The sequence below is a fragment of the Dendropsophus ebraccatus genome, chromosome 1, assembly GCF_027789765.1.
Source record: "Dendropsophus ebraccatus isolate aDenEbr1 chromosome 1, aDenEbr1.pat, whole genome shotgun sequence".
Taxonomy (NCBI): Eukaryota; Metazoa; Chordata; class Amphibia; order Anura; family Hylidae; genus Dendropsophus; species Dendropsophus ebraccatus.
The window spans coordinates 167,733,788-167,750,041 of NC_091454.1; positions in this window are offsets into that span (position 1 = coordinate 167,733,788).

The following is a 16,254-nucleotide window of genomic DNA, read 5'->3' on the forward strand; positions in this document are numbered from 1 at the left end:
GCAATGGAGCAGCTTTATCAATCTGCCAAAGACAAAACACAGTCTGATTTGCCTATAGCAACCAATCACAGCTTACCTCTTATATCTTAACAAGCTCTTATAAAATTAAAGCTGAGCTTTGATTGGTTGCTATGGGCTCCTATAGACTGTATGAGTTGCGCATGGCAACCAATCACAGTTCAGCTTTTATTTTATCAGAGTAATTTGAGAAACAAAAGCTATGCTGTGATTGGTTGCTATGGGCCACATCAAACCATATTATTTAGGGTTCTTATTGTGGCCTAACCATAAGCTGTTTCCTTGGTCACAAGTGTGTTTAGTGACCTGTGCAGTAAAGCACATCGCCAGTCATTATTGGGTTAATGCTTCAGATGTGTTTACCTGCAGTAACCATGGCAACCGTGTACTGCGATGACAAGCGCTTATGTCATAAAAAAGGTTCCATAAAGCAATGCACCGCTCCCCTGGTCAGTGCCATTTTGGATGCGCCAGAGGACCTTGAGCTTGACCACTTTACTGTCCCCTACCCTTGATGTAATTTGGAGGTTCTAGCAGGGGAAAAGGCATGGTCTGCTTTAGACTACCCCTTCAGCGAGTCTCCACCTTCTTCAGAAGTGGACCTGGATCTGTGAAGGAGAAGAGATACAGCCGCCTAGCCATCAATAAGGTGACAGATATTGCAGCCAGATCTCTCTTCAATCCAGGTTATTATATTTATAGCATGGTATTACCCTCTAGGCCCAGGGGAGGGGCAACTCTCCAGCCATGGCTCCCTCGAGGTTTCCCCCTCAGGGGGTTTTTCCTCGCCTGAGTGCTGGAGGGTGACTCTTTGTGAGTCGGAGGTCTGCCATTTTCAGTGTCATGTAATTTTAAATAAAATTGGGCCCCTTTGACACCTGATTACAATGTGTTGTGTCTTTATTTTGCATTCTTTGGTGTAACTTATTATGCTAGGGAGTTGGGGGTCCTTTACATATTGCAGAGTCATAAAGATGAACATGGGCCGGCTACACAAATTCATCACCTGTACATTAAGCGGAAGTAGGATGGAGCGGTGGATAGAAGAACTCCTGCATGTATATGCATATTCCTGGATTAAAGGCACACTCATATCTTGAAGAAAAAACATGCATCGAAAGGTTTATACCTACATCTGCAAGGTTTGTCAAAGGGTTTTTTCAGGTGGCTGGGTCACAGCAATAATAGCTTATCATAGCAACACAAACACCGCCATAAATATACATCATATATACACAGCCCAGTGGCTCTTGTGTGTGTGGGCAGCATGAGGAGCAAGCCAAGGTATTACACGCCCCCCAAACCCATACATGCAGGCCCTTCCTCTGCAAAATCCACAGGATAGGGGATATCAAGCTCATTGGTGGGGTCCCAGTGGTCACAAGAATATGGGGAACATGTCCCCCTCAAATAAACAGTGGGAACAGTGCTCCATTAATTCTCTATAGGTCTTGTTATCCCTTATTCTGTGAATAGCTTTGGGAGAGGAGTATGTTCTCATGTACCATATGCATAGCTCCCAACTGTCCCGGATTCCGCGGGACAGTCCCGTTTTTGGGGTGCTGTCCCGCGGTCCCGAAACGGCACCCAGTGTCCCGCATTATATGTGGCCCCACCGAAAAAAACAATAAACCAGTAACTCACCTATCCGTCGGTCCCAGCAGCTCCTCTCCCGGCAGAGCGCGCACTCCCATCATCCTCTGGGGCGGGCAGCAGGGTATATAGACACTGACTGTGCCAGAAGTAATTCATGATAGAGGCTGCCGGGAGAGGAGCTGCTGGGACCAGCGGACAGGTGAGTTACTGGTTTATTGTTTTTCTGGTCAGACCACACAAATAGGAGGATTGGCTACTATGTGGGGCGCTATATGGGGGATTGGCTACTATGTGGGGCGCTATATGGGGGATTGGCTACTATGTGGGGGCTCTATATGGGAAGATTGGCTACTATGTGGGGCACTATATGGGGATTGGCTACTATGTGGGGCACTATATGGGGGCATTGGCTACTATATGGGGGGATTGGCTACTATGTGGGGGGATTGGCTACTATGTGGGCACTATATGGGGGATTGGCTACTATGTGGGTCACTATATGGGGGCATTGGCTACTATGTGGGGCACTATATGGGGGGATTGGCTACTATGTGGGGCACTATATGGGGGAATTGGCTACTATGTGGAGCACTATATGGGGGGATTGGCTACTATGTGGGGCACTATATGGGGATTGGCTAATATGTGGGGCACTATATGGGGGCATTGGCTACTATGTGGGGAACTATATGGGGCATTCGATACTAAGTGGGGCACTATATGGGGGAATTGGCTACTATGTGGGGCACTATATGGGGGATTGGATACTATGTGGGGCATATATGGGGGCATTGGCTACTATGTGGGCACTATATGGGGCATTGGCTACTATATGGGGGGCACTCTGGGGGATTGGCTACTACGTGGGGCACTATATGGAGGGATTGGCTACTATGTGGGGCACTATATGGGCATTGGCTACTATGTGGGGCACTATATGGGGATTGGCTACTATGTGGGGCACTATATGGAGGGATTGGCTACTATGTGGGGCACTATATGGGGATTGGCTACTATGTGGGGCACTATATGGGGGATTGGCTACTATGTGGGGCACTATATGGGGATTTGCTACTATGTGGGGCAGTATATGGGGGCATAGGCTACTATGTGGGGCACTATATGGGGGCATTGGCTACTATGTGGGGCACTATAAGGGGCATTGGATACTATGTGGGGCACTATATGGGGGCATTGGATACTATGTGGGGGATTGGATACTATGTGGGGCACTATATGGGGGCATTGGATACTATGTGGGGGATTGGATACTATGTGGAGCACTATATGGGGCATTGGATACTATGTGGGGCACTATGTGGGGGATTGGATACTATGTGTGGCACTATTGGGGGGATTGAATACTATGTGGAGCACTATATGGGGGATTGGATACTATGTGTGGCACTATTGGGGGGATTGGATACTATGTGGGGCACTATAATGGGGGATTGGATACTATATAGGGCATTTTTGGGGGGATTGGATACTGTATAGGGCACTATTCAGTCAGCAGCATGTGGTGACTGTAGGGGAGTGGCTATGGAGGGTTGCTATGGGGGCGTGGCTATGGAGGGTCGCTATGGGGGCGTGGCTATGGAGGGTCACTATGGGGGCGTGGCTATGGGGACCGCGGTGCACATGTCCCTCTTTGCTCTTTGCAAAAGTTGGGAGGTATGCATATGGCTGGACTCTAGTCTAGGTGTATTTCAGAAATATGGCATATGGCATTTTTGAGGTTCAAAAACGCAGAGACCAGATGCTAGCTGATAGTCAGTGGGGAAAAGCAGAACACAACACCCATAGGACATTTTTCTGCTATGGCGTTTTTTTGTTTAGTGAAATCATAGCAGGCTGTGTATTTGGTGTTTTGCCACAGACTTCTATGGGGGGATATTGCCATGTCTATGTGGAAATTAGTGTTTTTTCCCCAGTTCTACAAAAGCAAACCTGGAATCACATAATAAAGAATCACATGACTTGTACTGAAAAAAACCCCACAGGGGATAAAATATTTATAGTCCTTTACACTAAAATGAGAACATGGCAGAAAAAAACACCAAAAGGGTAGTTACACACACACACACACACACACACCAAATCGCAGAGGATTTCCGCAGCAGATCTGATCTAAATAACTGAACACAACATGAAATTTGCACCATGAAATCTGCTGCAGATCTGCTGCGGATCCTGTACGTGTGAATGCACCCAAAAGCAGGAAACTGTGCAACAGTCTTAATCTTGGTTCAGATTTGTTGTGAATTCAGTAGAATTAAATGTGTACTCCGGCAATTTTTTCTCTTTCAAATTAACTGGTGTCCGAAAGCTATAAAGAATTGTATTTCACCTTTATTTAACCCCTAGGTGACTTAGGACGTACCGGTATGTCCTGGAAGTCTATTCCCAAACGACCCTGGACGTACCGGTACGTCCTTAGCTATGAAGCACGCTCCGGAGCGGAGCGCGCTTCATAGCAGGTGGGGGCCGGCTGCAATCAGCAGCCGACACCTCACCGTTAATGACACGCTGCAGTGATCGCGCTGCAGCGTGACATTAACTCCTTAAACGGCGCAATCACAGCGTAGCCGCGGCGTTTAACTGTAAGTGACAGGGGGAGTCCCCTGTCACTTACCGATCGGGACCCCCGCAGTGTGACTGCGGGGGTCCCGATCGTTAAAACGGACCGCCGGAGCTCTCTCACCTGCCTCCGTGCGGTCCGATCGGCGCTCTGGCCACTGAGCCTGCACAGGCAGGCTCAATGAGCAGAGCGCCGATAACACTGATCAATGCTATGCCTATGGCAGGGGTCCTCAACTGGCGGACCGCGGTCCGAACCCGGACTGCGGAGGCCAGCTGTCCGGACCCCTGGTCAGACCTCCCAACCGCCCTCGGCTCCCATGTGTCCCTCTCCCCACCTCACTGCCTCCTGCCCCATAGGCGTACTGTCCTTAGATGTCAGTACGCCTGTGGGGCTGGGGGCAGTGTCGGTCCGGCCCCAGGCTGGTTGCCTCTCTGGCGATGTCCCGGGGATTCCCCAGCAGAGCGCGCACCTGTGAGCTCAGAGTATGCCGCTGGCCTGAACTTCCCGGAAGTACAGGACGGCGGCGCACACTGAGGTCTCTGGTTGCGCGCTCTGCTGGGAAATCCCCGGGACACCCCCAGAGAGCACGAATAAGCCGGGGGCCGGACCGACATGAGAAAAGAAGAAGACAGCCGCAGCGGGGAGCGAGGTGCTAGGTGAGTTGTGATTTGTTTGTTTTTTTGTCTCGGGGCTATATACTACAGGGGGAGCTCAAGGGGGTCTATATACTACAGGGGGGAGAGGTCACAGGGGGGCTATATACTACTGGGGGAGAGGTCACAGGGGGGCTATATACTACAGGGGGGCTATATACTACAGGGGGGAGAGGTCACAGGGGTGGGCTATATACTACAGGGGGGAGGTCACAGGGGGGCTATATACTACAGGGGGAGAGCACACAGGTGGGCTATATACTACTGGGGAGAGCACACAGGTGGGCTATATACTACTGGGGGGAGCTCACAGGGGCTATATACTACTGGGGAGCTCACAGGGGGCTATATACTACAGGGGAAGAGGTCACAGGGGGGCTATATACTACAGGGGGAGAGTGCACAGGGGGACTATATACTACTGGGGGGAGCTCAGAGGGGGCTATATACTACAGGGGAAGAGGTCACAGGGGGGCTATATACTACAGGGGGAGAGTGCACAGGGGGACTATATACTACTGGGGGGAGCTCAGAGGGGGCTATATACTACAGGAGGAGATGTCACAGGGGGGCTATATACTACTGGGGGAGCTCACAGGGGGCTATATACTACAGGGGGAGAGTGCACGGGGGCTATATATAAGTGGGGGGAGCTCACAGAAGGCTATATACTACAGGGGGGAGAGGTCACAGGGGGGCTATATACTACAGGGGTAGAGGTCACAGGGGGGCTATATACTACAGGGGGACTATATACTACAGGGGGAGAGCGCACGGGGGCTATATACTACAGGGGGAGAGCTCACAGGGAGGCTATATACTACTGGGGGAGCAACAGGGGAGCCAGTTTTCCCAGTAATAAGCATCAATTCTGTATGTAAATAGTTGAACGTTTGTGAAAAGTAACAAAACACGTTTCTTACTGATGTTCAGCTCGGACCTTCACCTGACAATAGACCCGGGTAAGTGGACCTTCACTAAAAGTTGTTGAGTACCCCTGGCCTATGGCATAGCAGTGATCAGTGTAAAAATCTAAGTTATTTATGTACAAGTCCCCCAAAGGGACTTAAAATGCATAAAAAAAAGTTAAAAACACTATTACACTACCCCCAAACCCCTCCCCCAATAAAAGTTGGAATCACCCCCATTTCCCATTATATAAATAAAACATATAAAAATAAATAAATAAATAAACATATAATATATCATAGCGTGCATAATTGTCTGATCTATTAAAATATAACAAGCGTCATTGCGAACGGTGAACGGCGTACACGAAAAGAGGGAAAAAAGTGTGCGGATTACCGATTTGATTACATTATATATAACAAAAAATAATAAAAAGTGATCAAAACGTCCGATCTTCACAAATATGCTATTAATAAAAACTAGAGATCATGGCGGAAAAAATGACACCCCATACAGCCCCGTAGGTGAAAAAATAAAACTGTTATAAGCGTCACAATAGGCCCATTTTATTAATATTTAATTGCCGAAAAAAAAGGATTTCATAAAAAAAATATATATAACATTAGAGTATCTGTGTAACCTGCATATGGTTGTGTTCGGGCTGACCTATAGAGTAATAGTATCATGTCGCTGTTACCATATAGTGCATTACGTAGACACAGGAACCCCCCAAACGTTACCATATTGCATTCTTTTTTACGATTTCACCTATTTATATCTTCATAAATAATATATTTGGGATTCCATCATACATGTTATGGTAAAATGAATGATGCCATTACAAAGTACAACTATTCCTGTAACAAACAAGGCCTCACATGGCTTGTAGATAGAAAACTGAAAGTGCTAGAGCTCTTAGAAGGGGAAGAGGAAAAAACGAAAAACGAAAGATCAAAATTTGCGCGGTCCACTGGGTCATTTGGGGCCTGGTCCTCAAAGGGTTAAAAAACAAAGCAAAACAGTACTTATCAGCTGCTGTGTGTCCTGCAGGAAGTGGTGTATTCTCTTTAGTCGTACACAGTGTTCTTTGCTGCCACTTCTGTTCATGACATGAACTGTCCAGAGCAGGAGAGGTTTTTTTTATGGGGATTTGCTACTGCTCTGGACAGTTCCTCTCATGGACAGAGGTGGCAGCAGAGACTGTCTGGACAGCCTGGAAAGAATACAGCACTTCCTGCAGGACATACAGCAGCTGATAAGTACTGGATGACTTTTAAATAGAAGTAATTTACAAATCTATATAACTTTCAGACACCAGGAAAAAAGTTGTTGCCAGAGTACCTCTTTAAATTAAATAAAAAATTCAATTAGCTTGACAGTGGAAACTTAGACTAGACATTGTAAAAATGCACCATATTAAGGTCTCGTTCACACCACGTTTTTACTCTTTTCGCTCCCTGATAGATACCTTCCCATATAGTTATTATGGCTGCACTTTAAACCATCTGTTCTACATAGACTCCCAAAATTCATACTGCAATACCTCCCATTTCTGCTTTTTTGGCCCCCAGAGAGACTTCAAATTAATATATGGTAAAAAGAAAAAAAATGTCATTATGAATAAAAATAAATAAATAAACCTATTTGGTATTGCTGCTTGCGTATTCTACCGAACTATTACATTGTCACATTCCTGATCATGCACGGTAAACAGCGTAAGTGCAAAATTGTAAATTTTTGGTAACATCAAATCCAGAAGAATTGTAATAAAAAAACATCAAAAAGCTGCATATATCCTGTTGCTGTTTTGTTGTGGTTACCTGATTTACCCCTTTTCCTCCTTTCTATTGCCCCTCCTTTTCTCTCTCTTAGTCTTCTCTTTCTCAGTTTCTCTACTTAGATATGATAACCGCTTTGTTTGTTGCGGCTTATATGATGTCTCAGGTCTGCCCTGTGTATTACGGGCTACTATACTACTCGTGTATCTGTACACAGCTTTTGTTACTTTACGGATGTCCAGATGCACGGATGACATTGTGTATTTGTTTCCTACTATATATCATAAAATTTCATAAATAAAGAATAAAAAAAAAAAAACTGCATATACCCAAGCAAGCTACCAATAGAAAGTATGGATGATGGCAATCAGGGTGAATGGAGTAAAAAAAAAGAAGCCCCCCCCCCCCCCTCAATAAAAAAAATTGTATATAATTTTTTGCTGGTTTCACAGCATATTTTATGAAAAAAATAGAAAAAATGTAGGTGACAAAATGCAAGCGCTAACAAACCATGAAAACAAAAATTGGCTTGGTCTTTGAGGTGTTAAGGAAGCACTACGAGGGCACTGGAACAGATAAGTATACTTTTGTTATTATGTTCCGCCTGCCTGAGATTTGTCAGTGTAATGGGACTTCTTTCAAGAAACCTATGTGGCACCCTATACTGTTCGCATAGAGTGACTGACAAGTTACCAGCAGTAAGCCAGCATTGCTGGTCACATACACAGCTCTGTGCAAAGTTGCTATAATAATCTGAACGAATGGCGCTGGTTATATCTGGTATATGTAGGGTGGGCTCTTAGAATTAAATTCCCTGGTGGGCCCAAGGTGCCCCAGTCCGACACTGCCTTGAGGGAATTGTCGTCAATGCAAATGTGTAATATAATCTTAATCTTTTTATATTTTTAGTAATTTGGTGGTTCAGCTCTGACCTTATCACTAATATCAGTGAGCATTGTGCTTAAATCCCAGACTAGCTCAGGAGTGCTGTCATTATGTGTATAGAGTTACAAGGTGACAGCTGTTCATGTCTGGGAAACAAGCCCTGACTGTCTTCTCCTAATGCCACCTCATCTCTCAGTCCCTGCATGTTTTTCTAACACCTGCAGCATGTTTCTCCTCTCAAAACAGGGTTGGTAAAAACTGCATTAAGATCCAATACAAATACATGATAGCACATATTCTAACAGGTGTATGCCACACCTGTCTGAGGGGGCATTTACATGTGCCACTATGATGCAAAAAGTTTTTGTATGCAGCTCTCTGCTGCCACCTCTGTCCATAAGAGGAACAGTCCAGAGCAGGAGAGGTTTTCTATGGGGATTTGTTGCTGCTCTGGACAGTTCAGAGATCACTGTGTCAGACTGGAAAGAATGCACCACTTCCTGACGGACATACAGCAGCTGATAAGTACTGGAAGGCTTGAGATTGCTTTCTCCAGAGTACCCCTTAAAACTGCAAGCAAGCAGTGAATAGTAGGGGGTCGGTGGTGTATAAGCCAAAGCCAGGAACAGACTATAAACAGGGAACAGGTCATAAAGGAAAGCCTGGGATTTCTCCTCTTTTTAAATCCATTCCTGGCTTTGGCTTAAAAAATCTGTCAGATAAATTGGTCAGAAATGTGTTGGTGTAATAGGGCCCTTACAGTATATAAACTGCTGAGCGTCTGCCATCTGTAGAGCTACAATACTTGGCCAGTCCTCTTGGTTTGAAGAGATAAGGATTGTCCACGTATCAGATCTGGCTCTCGCTTTGAAAATACTTGATACATAGTAGTTAGAGATGAGCGAACCTGGAGCATGCGCGAGTCCATCCGAACCCGAACTTTTGGCATTTGATTAGCGGTGGCTGCTGAACTTGGATAAAGCCCTAAGGCTATGTGGAAATCATGGATATAGTCATTGGCTGTATCCATGTTTTCCAGACAACCTTAGAGCAGCCCCCGCTAATCAAATACCGAACGTTCGGGTTCGGAAGGACTTGAATCCGAACCCGGTTCGCTCATCTCTAGTAGTAGTTTAAAGTGGGTTTGTCAGCAGGTATTTCCAGCACATTTGTTGAAATAAACACGTTAGACCAAGGCGGGAGAGATTTGCTGACAGCTGATCCAGCATTTGGTCGACAGCTATCTAATCATGTGTAGTTAACTTTAAAAGGGATGAGGCAAAGATGTCACTATACATCCTATAAAGGAAAAGGAAAATTACTCAGCATCCGTCTGGTTTACTGTCAGATTTTATAGTTCAAAGAGGACCTGTCACTACTCCTGTCTGTTATGGCAAATACATGCAATGACCATGAAATAATTCTGCAGCATCTTTTCACATCAGAAAGCTATAAGAAATGGTGTTCCAGAATTGTCATTGGGGAATACATGTATTTACTAAAACCGGTGAGGAGTGGTCAGATTCTCTTTGAGGCTGGGTTCACACTATGTATATTTGAGGCTGTATTTGGTCCTCATGTCAGGTCCTCATAGCAACCAAAACCAGGAGTGGATTGAAAACACAGAAAGGCTCTGTCCACATAATGTTGAAATTGAGTGGATGGCCGCCATTTAATGGCAAATATTTGCTGTTATTTTAGAACAACGGCTGTTATATTGAAATAATGGCAGTTATTTACTGTTATATGGCGGCCATCCACTCAATTTCACCATTGTGTGAACAGAGCCTTTCTGTGTTTTCAATCCACTCCTGGTTTTGGTTGCTATACAGCCTCAAATATACGTAGTGTGAACATAGCCTAAGGGTATGTGCACACTATGGAAACCACACGGATCACCCATGGCGGATTCCGCAGCTCTTGCCCGCGTGCATCTCCGCCTGTGCCATAGACTTTATTTTATGGTCGGGCGGATTCCGCCGTCCGTCCAAACAATAAACAGGTTCATTCTTTGGATGGACGGCAGAATCCACCCAACCATAGAATTAAGTCTATGGCATGGGTGGAAATGTGTGTGAATGGGGGCGAGCTGAGGAATCCGCTAATGGTGAACCTCGCAGAACCCATAGTGTGCACATACCTTTACTGACTATAGCAAAGAAGCCATTTCCCTACAGGTGTGTGTTAGGAACCAAAATTAAAAAGAATTTGGTACACGCACTGATCACTTCTTCACACTTGTGTATTACAGTTCTGTATATTTAGATAGTCACTAAAAAATCTATTATCCATATATCTCCCAAGCAGGTGGTTTTATTAGCACTATATGTGATGAACCAAAAATATCTGTGCATTATCAGACAAAGCTGTCTCCATTACAGAAGAGCAAAGTTAACACGGGGTTGCTGAGTCTATCATAACCTATGGAGGGGGGAGGGGCCAAAGGGGATAAGTGAGCAGGGAGAGGTGAGAACCAGCCCTGCAGTTTTGAGACTGTCTGGCTGCATAAAACCCTGGATTCACAGATCAGACTGCTCACTGGTCTGGGAACTTGGTGAGGTAAGATTGCAGGATGTTGTGCTTTGTAGGGCTGCCTTTTCTCCTCTCTGTGTTCACTTATCCCCCTTGGCCCCTCCCCCTTCCTAGACCATAAGGAACACAGAAAACCTGCTTCTTCTGAAGTAAGGGGGAAAGCTGCAAAACAGCATTTTGAGTACAGACGGAATCCCTTTTGCTTAAAGCGAATGTACCATCAGTACATTCGCTTTTAGTGTTTCACATGGATAGAACGGTGTGGACGCAGGGCATCATTCTATTCCCAGGCACTGGCCCAGCTTGAAGCACTGGAGGTGGGCCAGCCACCCCCAGTGGGAGGAAACCCCCACTTTTCTACGATGTGGCTCCATTGATTCTAGGGAGATTAACAGCATGCTAGATGCATCTAACCTGATATGCCCATATAGCATACGGGGCGCAGAGGATTAAAGAGGACCTGTCACCCCCCATGCCGGGGTGACAGGCTCCTGACCCCCTGCTAGATCCCCCTATATTCACCTAATCGCGGCGGGTCCCGCTTCCTGATGCGGTCGAGTCATGGAGATTTCAGCTCCCGAAGCCCGGTGCGCGTGCACACAGCAGAGTCCGACGCTCATAGAGAATGAATGGGGAGTCCGAAGCTCCGTCATTCTCTATGGGCATCAGACTCTCCTGTGAGCGCGCGCCGGGCTTCGGGAGCTGAAATCTCTGTGACCCGACCGCATCAGGAAGAGAGACCCGGCGCGATTAGGTGAATATAGGGGGATCTAGCAGGGGGTCAGGAGCCTGTCACCCCGGGACAGGGGGTGACAGGTATCCTTTAAGTTCATTTTCTTCCCTTGATCCTCAGTGCCGCTTTTGTTAAATTTGTAGTTTATTCCCTATGCAAAAAAAGGCACTTTGGTTCACTGGGGCAGAGCACAGATCCGCCCCGTCTGGCCCACCTCGCCTAATGGATATTCATCCAGCGCCCTGCAGTGATGAGCGGTTGAGTGACATTACTGGAGAGTGCCGCCGCAGTATTTATTCAAAGGGACAGGCCGACCGGGGGTGTGTGTGCTCTGGGAGCACTAGCCCCACCCCTAGTGCACCAACCACCTCATTTGCATAAGGAATAAATAGCGCAGAGGATCAAGGTAAGAAAACTACCTTCATCCTCAGCAAAACAGCTGGTTAGATGTGTTTGACCTGTTGTTAGTTTCCCTTAAAGCTGGTAACTTTAGTGTGAAGTTCTTTACAAAAGCAGACCCAGCCTCTCACAGCCTCTAACATAGGAAATGCATTCAACTCTAGCACAGTTACATTTTTATTTATTTGCCTTGCTATAGTGATAGACTCTATGTACTTTGCAGTTATAAGGTGTGCACACAAGGAGAACCAGTTCTCTAGTCCTCCATGGAGGATGTGCTGCAGGGACCCTTAAATATATAACTGCATACAGTACTCCAACACAGATGGTCAATAAACTAAATGAATCAAGTGTAATTGCGCAACATGATCTTATTGTCTGGCCTGTGAGAGGTTAATCACTATTTAAAGAAGAATTTAGCAACATAATCCTGGAAGATTACAATAAAATAAATAGTAAAATACAGCAAATGGTTGTGGTGTAATCTCATTATCATGTTAGTACATAAGTATAGCGATGGCACAATACACTCATTGACAAAAAAACAAAACAATGCACGCATATATAAATGTGTGATTGGTGCAAAGCTCAGCCTGCAGTTAAAGGGGTTATCTAGCGCTCCCCTCTCTTGTCTCCAGTTCAGATGTGGTTTACAATTAAGCTCCATTCACTTCAATGGAACTGAGTTCCAAACACCACACATAGTAGTGATAGGGGGGACACTAACAGCTCAGTGATATGTGCAGGGCGTCCTGTAGTCACTTGTGTTGCCTGTCATGGCGGGGGCTTACAACTGGAATTATTCAGCGGGAAATGCTCCCCACACAAAGCAGGTTTCTTAGGAATGTCTCGGCCACATTCCAATACTTTCTTGGTCTCCCTATTCACCACTTTATTGACAACCAAGCATTTATGGCAAGCCGGCTGCGTACAGGATCTGCAGGCTCATATCTGTAGGAAGACATGTCGTAGGATATCATATGGAACGTGTATGCCTCCATGCCCAACTGTATCCCATCTTGTATCCAGGTTAGAGGAGACCCAACAAGGTACTAGTGGTTTCTTTTAATTGTACAATTTTCTCCAGTCTCATCCTTTCGCTCTAATATAGTAATCAATTACATATACCATCAATGCATTTGCATATAAAAAGCTTATATGCAGCACCTTGGTGCATTTTTGTTCATTAATGAATTTAATTTTAAAAAAAGCAAATGGACTTATGTGGTGAACATACCTAATAAACCAGAGGAGACAAGTGACAATAAGAGACATATCAACATATAATCTAAGGATCTAAGCCATTTTCAGCATAGAAGACCGTAAATTATGCAGATCCCGGGGATTGTATTGGTAAGATTTCTTTAGTTCAAGTTATTTTTTTTATCATCCCAGATGATACCAACAGGTAAGGGAAATTGGGACCCGAAGGTTCACCTCTAAAGGTCTTTTTACACAGATGGATAGCCACTCGGTACCAGCTCTGAATTGAGCTTTTTTGTCTGATAAGATACAATTTCGTTTCATACATTCGTTTGACAAAAGCTGTATTTGACTCCTTTTTTTTCTGATTCTGTAAACAATAAATGAAATGGTGGAACACATACACAGCCTGCGGCTCCTTTCATCCAGGATATTAGGGTCCCTGTGGTTGAGATAGCAAGGGTAATCCTTATAGGGGAATTTACACAGAGGCACATAGAGCCTTTTATATGGTGCTCCAGTTTTTATGAAAAGCATATTTTAAAATGTGAATGATGCCATTCAGGTAATCTGGGTGGTATTTTACACCTCTAGTAAATACTAAGGCTGTCACTCTGCAGTCATGGGCCACAAAAGGTAAGATTGGCCATTTTGAGTTTCTTAATCTTTTTCACAAAACTCAGCCATACATATTATACTGCCATATGCTGCCAAACTTGATGATTTCAGCAAATGTAAAGGGAACCTCCCGACCCCCAATAGAAGATGTTGGGGAAAAGAAGGATCAGGCAGTGTTCAGCCTCCTAATGTATAAGGCCAGTGTTAGACTTGTGTATTTGTCAGTTTCTTTGCATGTTACATGTTGTCTTTTTAATTTGCCAGTTGATGCTAGTAAGACAAGATGCCTCCTTAAAGAAGAGAGTGAAGATGACATCTGTCAAGTGGATTATTATTCTTATTCTAAAGGCATCTCAGAGGAGGGAATATTGCATAAGCATGTGAGATAGCTGCAATTATTATTAGTAAACAAATCCCTGTCTGGTAACATACATAATGTACATTATAGCTTATATATACATCTTACTGTGACACATATGGTGTACATCTGTTCAGGTCTACAGGGAAACAATTATTCTGCCTTATCATTCCAGGTATGGCATAAACAGGTTAGTGTAATGACACTGGCTGGTTGCTGGACTGCTGAACTGGATTACACCTTTAGCAGTCATCTTCCCTAGGTCCTCACAATGACTCCCAGTACTCAGACACCCAATATATATATATATATATATATATATATATATATATATATATATATGTGTGTGTGTGTGTGTGTGCGCAAAATAGGATGACAAGCAAGCAGACAAGAAAAATTCTACAAGCATAGATGACTATCAGAGGTAACAAATACAAATACAACGCACTGTTGGATCACTGATTAAGCATGATGGTATGAATGATGACTTAAATGGACAAGGCCCTAATAATGCTGCAATACAATAACTACTACCATTAAAAAAAACATAGCGGCTGAATATTACAAACCTAAATTTTTAAAAATTATATACAATAAACAAAATTGCTACAATACTTATACTTACTTAAAGGGGTAGTGCGGCGGTAAAGAATTATTCACAGAATAACACACATTACAAAGTTATACAACTTTGTAATGTATGTTATGTCTGTGAATGGCCCCCTTCCCCGTGTCCCACCACCCCCACCCGTGTACCCAAAAGTGTGGTGCGCTATACATACCTGTCACATGCCGACTCGTCTCCGATCTTCAGTCAGTGATGTTGTCTTCGGACGGCCGGGCCGAATCCCTCCAACTGTCCTGAGTGCCGGCCGCCCTCTTCAGCGTCATCAGATGCTTAGCCGCGATTGGCTGAGCAGTTTGGCTCAGCTAATCGAGGCTGAGCAGCTGATGACGCGGCCGCGTCATCGGCTGCTCAGCCGCGATTCGCTGAGCACAGTTATGCTCAGCCAATCGCGGCTGAGCAGCCGATGACGCTGCAGAGGGCGGGCGGCACTCAGGACGGTCGGAGGGATTCGGCCCAGCCGTCCGAAGATGACATTAGTGACTGAAGATCGGAGACGAGTGCCGGCCGCCCTCTTCAGCGTCATCAGATGCTTAGCCGCGATTGGCTGAGCAGTGTGGCTCAGCTAATCGAGGCTGAGCAGCTGATGACGCGGCCGCGTCATCGGCTGCTCAGCCGCGATTCGCTGAGCACAGTTATGCTCAGCCAATCGCGGCTAAGCATCTGATGACGCTGAAGAGGGCGGCCGGCACTCTCAGCCAATCGCGGCTGAGCAGCCGATGACGCTGCAGAGGGCGGTCGGCACTCAGGACGGTCGGAGGGATTCGGCCTGTCCGTCCGAAGATGACATTAGTGACTGAAGATCGGAGACGAGTCGGCACGTGACAGGTATGTATAGCGCGCCACACTTCCGGGTACACGGGTGGGGGTGGTGGGACACGGGGAAGGGGGCCATTCACAGACATAACATACATTACAAAGTTGTATAACTTTGTAATGTGTGTTATTCTGTGAATAATTCTTTACCGCCGCACTACCCCTTTAACCCTGATGCCAAACTAGTGGAACACAGCCTCTTCTAGCCTGAGAAGTCAGCAGCTTGGCACAGGTGGTGGGATGGCAATCTAATTTCTTGCAGACAAGCCTAAAGTGGCATGTGGCTTAGAAAGTGGTCTGGCACGAAGTCTATTGCTCCCTGCTTTGCCATAGATTTAAGCTGTAACCGGCTGTAACCACATCTTGGAAACAGATACAGTTTAAAGAGGTACTCCAGCGGGGGGGGGCACTTTTGTGCTGGGACCGGGAAAGCCTAGGGAAAAGACATCCACTCACCTCCCCGGTTCCAGCGGCGGGTCCCGCATCGCGGCGCTCCGGTACCCGGTTCCCGGCTGCTTCCGGGTGACTGACGTGGGCCCGAGATGTG